Source organism: Anser brachyrhynchus, assembly GCF_964034855.1.
Source record: "Anser brachyrhynchus genome assembly, chromosome: 5".
Taxonomy (NCBI): Eukaryota; Metazoa; Chordata; class Aves; order Anseriformes; family Anatidae; genus Anser; species Anser brachyrhynchus.
The window spans coordinates 46,203,455-46,214,256 of record NC_137699.1 but is presented as its reverse complement, the minus strand read 5'-3'; the positions used below and the strand labels follow the sequence as shown (position 1 = coordinate 46,214,256).

Here is a 10,802-nt window from a genome sequence, read left to right as displayed (position 1 = left end):
TAGTAAATTTGACAGATAACTTTATCATCAAAACAGGAGAAAGTATCTTTAAGTGAAAGCTGTACCTTGGGTGCAACCTGAGCCTATTATGATCATACCATAATTACACTACAATGAAAAAACGAAGCATTTGTAATCTACTGACATGCCCCATAAGTTTATCTGTTTCAGTGGCTACTGAATGCTGTTTTTCAAGATATAAATTGATAAAATATGTGACAAATTATATTTCCTTTCTCTGATAAAATTGCTAGCCGTAGATTAAATGTACATTTGGGTACATTTAAAGGTACATTAAAGGTACATTTAGGTTTTATGTTCTTCCACTCTAGACTTATATCAGAACCTGATCAGATCAATCACAATTTGAGATTAAAGAGCAATATAGAATGACAGAATCATTTAGGTTGGAAAAGACCTCTAAGATCATCTAGTGCAACCATTACCCTAGCACTACCAAGTCTACAACTGAACCATGTCTCTAAGCACTTCATCTACATGTCTTTTGAATACCTCCAGGGATGGTGACTCAGACACTTCCCTGGTGAGCTTGCTCCAATGGTTCGCAACCCTTTCAGTGAAGAAATTTTTCCTAATATCCAACCTAAACCTCCCCTGGTGAAACTTGAAGCCATTTCCTCTTGTCCTGTCACTTGTTGCTTGGGAGAAGAGACCAACCCCCATCCCACTACAGCCTCCTTTGTGGTAGTTGTGAGAGAGATAAGGTCTCCCTTGAGCCTCCTTTTCTCTAGGCTCAAAAATCCCATTTCTCTCAACCACTCCTCATAACACATATTCTCTAGACCCTTCACCAGCTTCATTGCCCTTCTTTGGACATGCTCCTGCACATCAATCTCTTTCTCATAGTGAAGGTCCCTAGACTGAACACAGTATTTGAGGTGCGGCCTCACCAGAGCTGATTACAGGGGGACAAGCACTTCCCCAGTCCTGCTATGGCCTCCCTGGCCCCACTGTTTCTGATACAAGCCAAGATGCTGTTGGACTTCTTGGCCATATGCAGCATGGTTCAACATTCACAACTTGTTATCTCATCATAATGATGATAGTTTTCTGAACAACAACAAGGGACTGGGCCATTTTGTATTGGGATTGTCTTCTATCTATATGTCCATGCATAAAAAGAAAGGTAAAACAAAGAAGAGAAAGAAGTTATACTTTGGCATGTATTAGAATGATTCACACGCAAGGACAATAGGTAACCAACAGAACTACCGTGGCTTAAGTTCAATTCTTGTTTTATTTCAAGAAGTTGGCACTCCAAATGAAGGTTTGCAACAAAATCATAGTAGAACTCACTGTATTAAATGATTACAACAATCTATACCAAAACCTCATCAAATCTATTTTCACTTCTAAAGTTGGTCCAGCTAAAACTGATTTCGTAATTTTCTAAGATTCCTGTACTGTTGTCATCTTAATTAAAGCTACTTTTCTTTGTGGGTTGCCAGAGGTCTGAAAGCCTGAACAAGGGTATATCATTTCATCAGTAAATGTACATTAAGCCCAATTTTTCTGGAACTGTCAATATAACTTGCATACACAGCAAAACATAGCTGTACAGTACTTTGTGAGAAAACCCAAGCAGAAAAATGGCAATCCTGTCAGTAGTCAAGGAGCCACAGAAAGAAGCTGCATTTGGAACAACATTTGAGTCTGTAAGCTATTTTAGAAAGCTGGAATTGTAAAAGTAGGACATGGAAAAATGTATTCAGTCATTCAGTTTCCTTTTGTTGATGCAAGATTGTTGCCTATGGCTATCTTTATTTTAGGGCTTTATCCATCCTACTTTGAATTTCTTGGTGCTGAAAAACTACATATGAGTTCCAGCACAGACTTCTCTTTTTACAGTATTTTCGTACCTCTTAGCACCATGGCTTTCTGAGAAGTTGTATTTGTTGATGGAAGTGAAAAGTGCATAGGTAGTAATGAACATGGAAGAGATAATGACAGACACTTCACAGAGATCCCTCAAATGATCAGTTCATTGTCCTTTTCTTCTCCATGTTTCTAATGCAGATAATGAATAAAACTGGTCCCAGGAGCTACCCTATTGGGCCCCATCATATGTTCTTCTCCACCCTAAAAAGTAATGGTTAAATCCTGTCCTTTTCTTTCTACACTTTCACCAATCTTCAGGGCATAAAACAAACTTTTACTAATCCTATGTCAATACAGTAATTTTTTGTTTGTTTGTTTTGTTTTTCTCTTAACAGCTTTTGGTGAGATCAAAGGCTTTTTGAAAATAGAAACACATTGGACCTACTTTATTTTATTAGAACCTATGTTTATTGGAATTCTTAAATAACTGCAGCAGGTGAGAGAGAGGATTTCTCTTTACAGAAGATATAGAATCATAGAATATCCCGAGTTGGAAGGGACTCACAAGAATCATTGAATCCAACTCCTTGGTCCCCAAAGGACCACCCAAAAAAATCAGACCATGTGTCTGAGAGTGTTGTCCAAATGCTTCTTGAATACCGTCAGGCCTGGTGCTGTGACCACTTCCCTTGGAAGCCTGTTCCAGTGCCTGACTACCATCTCAGTGAAGAACCTTTTCCTGATATCCAGCCTGAACTGTCCATCACAGATTCAAGTCCTTTCCTCAGATCCTATCACTGGTCACCAGAAAGCAGAGATCAGCACCTGCCCCTCCACTCCCCCTCGTGAGGAAGCTGTAGGCCACAATGAGGTCTCCCCTCAGTCTTATCATCTGAAGGCTGAAGATATACTGAATCTTTCCCAACAAACTGCATGTATCAATGTGTTCAAAGATTTTTTTTTGTTTTTATTTTTATTACAAACGTGACCATCCTATCAGGATGGAAGTTGGAACTATTGCTCTCTAATAGCCATGAACTTAGCTAGATCTCTTTCCACAGACAGGAATCACCTTGACAACCTGCCTGTCCTGTAAGCACAGTGTTCTCATAACCACAGAATCATAGAATCATAGCATCAAAGAATCAAAGCATCATAGAATCATAGGAGAGTTTGTGTTGGAAGGGACTTTAGCTCCAACCACCATGACATGAGTAGGAATACCTTCCACTAGATCATGTTGCCCAAAGCCCCATCCTACATGGCCTTGAACACTTGGTGAAATATCATCTGATCCTGGTGACTGATGAACATCTATTTTTTTCAAATATATCCTGTTCATTGCTCAGAAATTATTAAATTTCTCTGACCTATGTGTTACTGGGGAATGTGTCCAATGCCTTTAGTGGTGAAGACCATCTCAAACAATTCACTGAGCTTATCCGCTATGGTCTTACCATAACTGATCGCTTTTTCACAATTTTGCCTCCATGTGGTCTCATCAGACCTCATGCTTTTGATATGCTTAGAGAAAGTTTTACTATCAGTATGAGGTATGAGCATATTTTGCCAGGTGCTCTTCAAATTCTGGTCGAGTTTTCTTTATTTCCTGCTTACGTATGAGTTCCGTTTTTTTTCTTGACTCTGCAGTTCTTCATAATTGGAATGATTTTCATTTCTTATTTTTTATTGACCTTTTCTTTGTGATAATCTTCTTAACTTTCCTTCTGGACTGCTGTCCTAATGTAGGATTTTGAGGTTATTTTGCTTTCTTTTTTAATTTGACATTCATTTTAATTGGACTTCCAGTGAAACCTTTTCTAGGTAGTGTTCAAGATGTCTGGTGGTTTCTTCTCTCTCTCTTTTTTATTTTTTCCTCAGCATTTACTGATTGCTTTGTAAAGTTTTCTTCCTCTCTTGAAATTGAAAAATCATATTCTGGATATTATTTTTATTTTATTTTTTTTTACACATTTTCTCCTCCTCTTAAACCTCATTTTTTTTCACGGTTACTACTACAGGTCATATCTCCGAATAATACCTCACAAAATGGTTTTTCTTGCACTGCTTAAGACCAAATTCAGAACATAATCTTTTCCTGTGTGTCCTAAGACTCTGCTCAAAAAAAATAAATCATTCATCATTTCCAAAATGTTTATATTTGCACCTCAGCCTATTCAGGCACTTATCAGATTCCTAGATAGGTAATAAGAATCTCACATTTAGTACCTCTCCCAAATATAGAACTCACTACCATTGTCCTGATCAGGATATAGTTCCATGCTAGCTCTACATTTTTACCAATTACACAAAATTTCCACCTAAAAGGACTAATGATTTTCCTTTTTTATCTTAACACTTTAATGTTGTTTAAACTTCATGTTACTCCTCACACACTGTCACTCTTCCTCCTACTCTAGCTTTCCTATGAAGCTGGAAACCTGATGACACAGCATCCTATCTTCCTTCCAACAAGTCTCTGAGATACCTGGTATAACCGGGTTGTTATTTTGATTCCAAACATTTATTATCTTATTTTGCAGGCTCCCACCATGGTTGTGGAAGGATTAACAAGTATTGCACCCATTTCACAACTTAGCATCACAAATGCCAGGTATGTATACATATGATGATGATGATGATGATGATGATGATGCAATCGTAACAAGAACATCATTAATTTCCCTCCTCACTTTTAAGGACACACTGAGAATTAGCCATCCAATTTTGCAGACTGTGTCAGCTGCTCTTGTGCAGCATATGTTTTTCTTTTAACTGATGATTTAAATAACGGGCTTTTTAGGTTTGGTTTATTTTTTAACCATTATGAGTAAGACGCAGCTAATTTGTTTCTGTTCACGTTCCTCCTGTCAAAAGAGCTTCTACACTTCTTGACATACCTGAAACCCTTCTGTCTATTCAACCCTCTTCAACATTCAGTTCCTCCAAATATCAAAACTCTAGTCTTCTACCTCTATGTAGAATTAAATGGGTTTTCAGAGTTCAAGGAGAGTTCTTCAGCTAAAAAACATAAGCTTGAAAAAAGAATGAAAGCAGTTGTGGTTAAAAGTGGACAAAGCAGTAGATTGTCATCTTAAGAAAAGTGGAAGTTTCTTGAAGCCTTGAAGTCTCATAATGATCTTCAGTGCAGTGTGCATGAGTCAGATTAATACCCATGAAAAGCTGATGTTATACCTTGCATGGCTGGCCTAACTAGATTATTCTAAACCCAGCACTTTAAGAGTATCAGAAATGAGAACAATGGAATCTTTTCAACAGACAATTTTATTTATTTTTTTTATTTATACCCCAGAAAGCATCTCTTTGAAGCCTATATTCACAGTCTTTGTTTAGTGGTGCCCTCAGTTCCCAAACTATGTAATGTTGAAAATATTCTCCTAAAAATGTCAAAAAATATTATTCCAAATTCCTGTCTTTCACAGTCATCATTAGTATATTTTTTCCTGTCCTTAAGATATGTGGTTTATGGAACAAGTTTATACAAACCATTCACTGATTCAAAATTCAGTTTTAAAAGCAGTATTAAGTAGCAAGTTAAAAATAAACAAGCAAGAAAACAAACAACAACTACTACTACAAAACTAAAAACAACCAAAATAAACAGATGAAAGTCTTAAAAGAGTACTCCCTTGTTCTGTGGCAATATAAAAAGGTAGCTAACTTCTCAATATTGCATGGGAAAAAGTTGAAAGGTTCGAAAATGTATTTTTAAACTTGGGAATTATTTTATTTGATTGACATGTAAAATACATTCTAAATTCTAAAGAACTTTATAAGCTACAAGCACAAGTAGGAATTGAATTCATTTCTGTGTTCTGTCACATCTCTAGGAAAATCATATGTTCATTCTTATATAAGCAGGAAGATGAAGAAAACACTTGTTTAAGGAAGTTGGAAAAAAACAGGTTCAGCCATTTTATTATTATTATGTGTAAGTAGAAAAAGAATTCATCACCATATTGTTCCTAAATGATATATCCCCTATATACATAGAAGTTGCTCTTGAGAGAAACTGAAAACAAAAATTACAGATGCTTATCAGTCCCCTCACCCCCAAAGTGAATCAGTATAGTTCCATTTTCATGAGAGTTACCACAGGTTGAAAATTTGCAATTTGTTTCTTCTCATTCATGAAAAAGGTTTTTTTGTTTGTTTGTTTTTTAATAGTGTGCTATGAATTTACCTTCTATAGGTACACATATTTCACGTATTTTGCTAACTATTTTGTAGGTCTAGATTAACCCTTGATCCTCTTTGCTTTTGATTCCTTTGAGCCCTCTTTGTCCAACTTACTATAGGGAAATATTATGTTTCTAAGAAGTAAAGTAGAATAGATTTTAATGTTAGATAACTCTTAAAACTATTAGTATGTTATTTTTTAAAGCCACAGTCAATAGGTCTTTGGCCACAATCATTTTAGTCTTGTTTAGTAAAGTAACTGTCATTGCTTGCCTCATAAACATTCAAGTAAAAAGTCCCATTTAGAACTAAGCTCAGCAGCAGCAAAGTCTAATTTTCTGAGTTAATATTTCTAACTTTCAGTGAAAGCAGTGAGTTCTGCATATTTAACACATCATCAGGATCTATCAGGTATGTTCATCACATCTATCCAAGTTGTCTCTTTCTGACACTTATAGCTTTTAAATTTATTATTGTGAAGATTATAGTATTTTCTTTGTATTACAAAGACTTTTTTTGACCCCAGGAAATGGTTTTGCACCAGAAGCTAAAGTGAACTTGAAATCTCTTGTGAAGGTTGAACTGTTCAGAAAATGTTTCTGTTGCTTTCAGGATTGTATCATGGCAATGATGATGGCCCAGACAAGACCTTCAGTCACTGGTAGCAATTTATTACTTTTGTAGGTAGTTTTGGACAAGCTGCCTATATGAAGACAACCAAAGTCCCATGTTAACTATATCCACTCACTCTCTGCTGTTTTTAACTTAATGTATTGATTAATTAATTAACTAATTTTTTCTTATCAACTAAATCAGTGTGGACACAACAGAAGTTAGCATGGTTTTCATCAGCATTATAAACTCAGATTGGGATAATGTTCATTAGACCATGCTGTTGTCATCCTGGACTGTGAAGGATTCTCAGTGGTGCTGACAGTAGCACACAGATATCTTAACTGACCCACAGCCCAACTGAGATGAGAGCTACCAAAAATTATAGACATGCTTTCCTGAACCACAGCTGAAAAGTCTGGAGAGGAGCCACTTCTGATTTAGGAAATCTATGTTTAATGGAGTTACCTGCTGGAAAAATACTAGGATCCAGAATGAAGACGGGAATGTTTAGGGAAAGAGCTTGGATTCCACTGTTAGCCTTTAAAGTTGTTTTACATGCAAACACAAGACGCCTCACAACCTTGCTCCACTGGGCTCCCTTTAGGACTGAGAGCTGGCAATATTGTCCAAGATACTATATCCTCTCAGTCATCCAGGTGGGTGAGAAAGAACACGAATGTCAACACATATCAACTCCCACATGATACAACTCCCACTAGAGCTTCTTGGCATTTTCAATCCACTTTCTTGTGAGACAGCAGGAATGCTAAAAAGGTGTAAGTGCTCCCCTGCTAAGGGCCCCAGATTCCACCACCCTTACTCAGGCTAGTCAGTGCTCTGCCATGAATAATATGAGTGATCCCCATGTGACAGGGGGCAATGAACATTGTGGATTTTGGTCTTATAATTTTTCTCATCCCCTATTCTTCTAACTTAATGCCCACTTCTGACAGGTTACAAGAAGACTTGTACCAATGTATCTTTATGTCACTCAGGTGCAAGGACAGAAAATCAAATTCCAGTCTAGGTTGTTTTTTGTTTGTTTGATTGTTGTTCAGTTTAGTTTGGTTTCATTTTTGTTTGTTTGTTTTGCTTTTTAAATTAATTTTATGTCTAATCTCAGTCAAGTAACATTTTCCATTGCAGAGAGAGTCCATCACTGAATGTTCCCATGATTAACTTTCCTTCAACCCATAAAGGCAAACAAGACTTCATTTCCTGGTATACTCATTTTTGCAGACTGGTGTGTCCAAATTCTTCAATTTCTTTATTCAGATACTGTTTCCTTGGAAACAGCAGCCCACATGCTTCACATGGCTTAATGTACGTTCTACCAATTGAGAAGCAGCAATTGCAAACAAGCATTATTTAATGATTTGTTAATGTTTAAATATACAGGTAATTACTTTAGTAGTTTTTTCTTACTTCTATCTCATAGCCTACACATTGAGGAATCATTTAAAAGATGAGTATCAAAGAAATTATATAATTAGGAGTCAGGCCAGTAGGTTTGTTTGAAGAAAACACATCCATGAAATCAATACTGCAAGATTCAAATGTACTGATGAGATCCTCAAGATGGTTTAATATTGAGCAAGTTTTGAGTCTGTGGTAGTTCAGGAAACATGAGATGAAGAATAGATTCAGAGATGTTTTCAATTATTTTATAGATTCAGAGATGTTTTCAATTATTTTGCTCCTAGAAGAGATTCCCTAGAAAAGACTCCCCCCCCCCCCCCCCCCCCCCCAAAAAAAAAAAAGTACAAACACTAGGAGCAGCAAACTACTCTGGATATTTAATCTTTAATTATCAAGCAAACAATACAGTCTTGCCAGTTTTGCCTAGGGAAGTGGTTGACTCACCATCCCTAGGGGTCTTTAAAAGACATTTATCTAGAGAGCTTAGTGATATGGTTTAGCGGAGGACTTGTTAGTGTTAGGTCAGAGGTTGGACTAGGTGATCTTGGAGGTCTCTTCCAACCTAGATGATTCTATGATTCTGTGATTCTGTCTGATACTTTAGTGTTTCTTTTACTTCTGCAGAACAACATAAGTGTTATTAAAATTTAAATGAGAAGGACATGAACAATAAAAATAAAAAACTATGAATTCATTTGTACATGTTTCTATTGTGGCTAGAAGATATATCAGTTTCTTTTCTCTCTGGCCTGCTACAGAATCATTTCAGTCAGTTTATATGTTTATGTTTGTTTGTTTCTTTCCCAAAACTGTTTTCCTAGACTACTGTTTTTTCCATTCATTGGTTCATGAATGTCCAAGAGAACTCCATTGCAAGGACAACAACATAGCTGGTGATTAGATGTCTGAATTCAGGCATGGGGGGATTCTACATCACATACATAATGTGTCTGGACAAACTGAACAAAAAGTAGATTTGCTTTATATGTATAAAGGGTGCTTGCTTATGATTTCTTAGTATAATACCAAGATTTTCCCTAATATTTTTAAAGCCCTTCTCTTATGTCCTATTCTACTTGCCTTGACTACTTTATACAGTTTTTAGAGTAGAATTGCATGACTTTCCCACCAAAATTAGCCAAGTAAAAAACAACTTATGTCAGCCAAAACATCCTCTGCCAGATCGTAGAATCAAAACATAGAAAGACAACAAAAATCCATCCTGAGTCCTTTATATAAATCTTATCTCATTCATCTTTTCAGAATAAAGGCTATTACCTTTCCTCAAATACTTTAAGGTGCTAATCCAAAAGAAAAACAGACTCTCAGAACTCACAGTAAATTTTAGAAATTTAATGACAGCTAAAAAGAGTTGGAATAAAGATAAAAGTAATTCACTCTGGTAATAATGGAATATAGAGCTTTTTATTACCTATCACAGGTCGCTGTTCTACTTCCGGTTGAGGGTAGTAGTGGCCCTAGGGTGTTACTTTCTGACAGCTATTTAATGATCTATATAAAATAAGTTGCTCAGCTCACTGCATTTTCCAGTTCCTAGGTATATGAATATACACTTTGATAAGATTTGGCAACATTTTGACAAGTCTTATTTGAGAGGCCAGGGAATGAATGTGACATATCTTGACCCAAGACTGTCTTCTCCAGAATAGGGCTGAGGTAAATAGGTAGAGAAGCTTGAATTAGGAGACCCTGTATTGATTTTGTTCAGTGATGACTTTAGTCTCTAGAATTCTTGATATCAAATTTCTCACCAACTTTAATTTAATTTAGAAGTCATTTCAAGAAATTGATTTTCTCTTCGTAAGTGATTACATTTTATCGTTTGGGAACAGGGAAGGCTGGAGGTGGGAGATACTGTTAGCTGTTTTTAAAACAGATGCTTTTGTCCAAGTGAGCATTAAGGCTCTCAGATGATACCCATTCCGTCAGGGTGAAAGTTTATTATTATCAAGAAGCAAAAAGCTGAATGTTTTTGCACCTCCAAACCCCGAGGGTTAAAATCGATTCTTAAGTTCAGATTTTTGCAAAAACACTCAACAGAACAATGAAATTCTTAATAATGAATTAAGCCCTTAATTCTATAATTGAGCAGGTACTGATGATGCAAACAGAGGATATTCCAGACATAGTCAAACTCAAAGCTTTATGGATGGGACATAATTCATTTTGGGTTTAAAGGTCATAGCAATCTAAGGGGCAGTTTTCCGAGGAAGAGGTAAACCAGGTGAAACCTTGCCCATTTGTTCACAGTGGAGATCCTAGATCCTGCAGTATTTCAGTATTTTCTCCTTTTTTTTTTTTTTTTCTGAAGTGCATGAATATAATGCTTGATGCAAAAATGCCAGTTAGTACAACTAAGCCTAAGCTTTTGTTGAGGAACAGTTTTTCCATTATAAACCTGGAAAGGATGCACTTCTTATCAGACAGCTGTTTACTGTTTGTTTCCATTGTTTAACTATATACAAGTAGAAAGAAAAAAAAAAAAAAAGACAGAGAAGGTTCAACATAGAACCATTTTATTTCCCTTCTGGCTGACAATATGGCAAACAGGCCAAATCTTGAAATATCCTGAACACCTGCAACTTACACAAAAAGAAACAAACAACCGTTTAGCTGTATATGATTCAAATTACTTAAAATAAAATAAATATGAGATAAGAGGATGGATTTGATTCTGTAAATCTCTCAATCTCTCTCTCTTTTTTTTT

General features: G+C 36.2%; 1 protein-coding gene across 23 annotated transcripts in view; it reads right to left on the bottom strand.

Moving 5' to 3' along the window:
• LOC308195746 (uncharacterized protein) overlaps positions 1-10,802 on the bottom strand; it is a 262,179-nt gene that overhangs the window by 76,025 nt on the left and 175,352 nt on the right. For 2 of the 23 annotated variants that reach the window (XR_013951800.1, XR_013951813.1), the window contains exon 4: positions 4,740-4,874. The exons of 20 other annotated variants lie outside the window; for them this stretch is intronic. The gene's annotated coding sequence lies outside the window, so the exon portion shown is untranslated. One more of the 23 variants, XR_013951824.1, reaches the window with a different exon arrangement.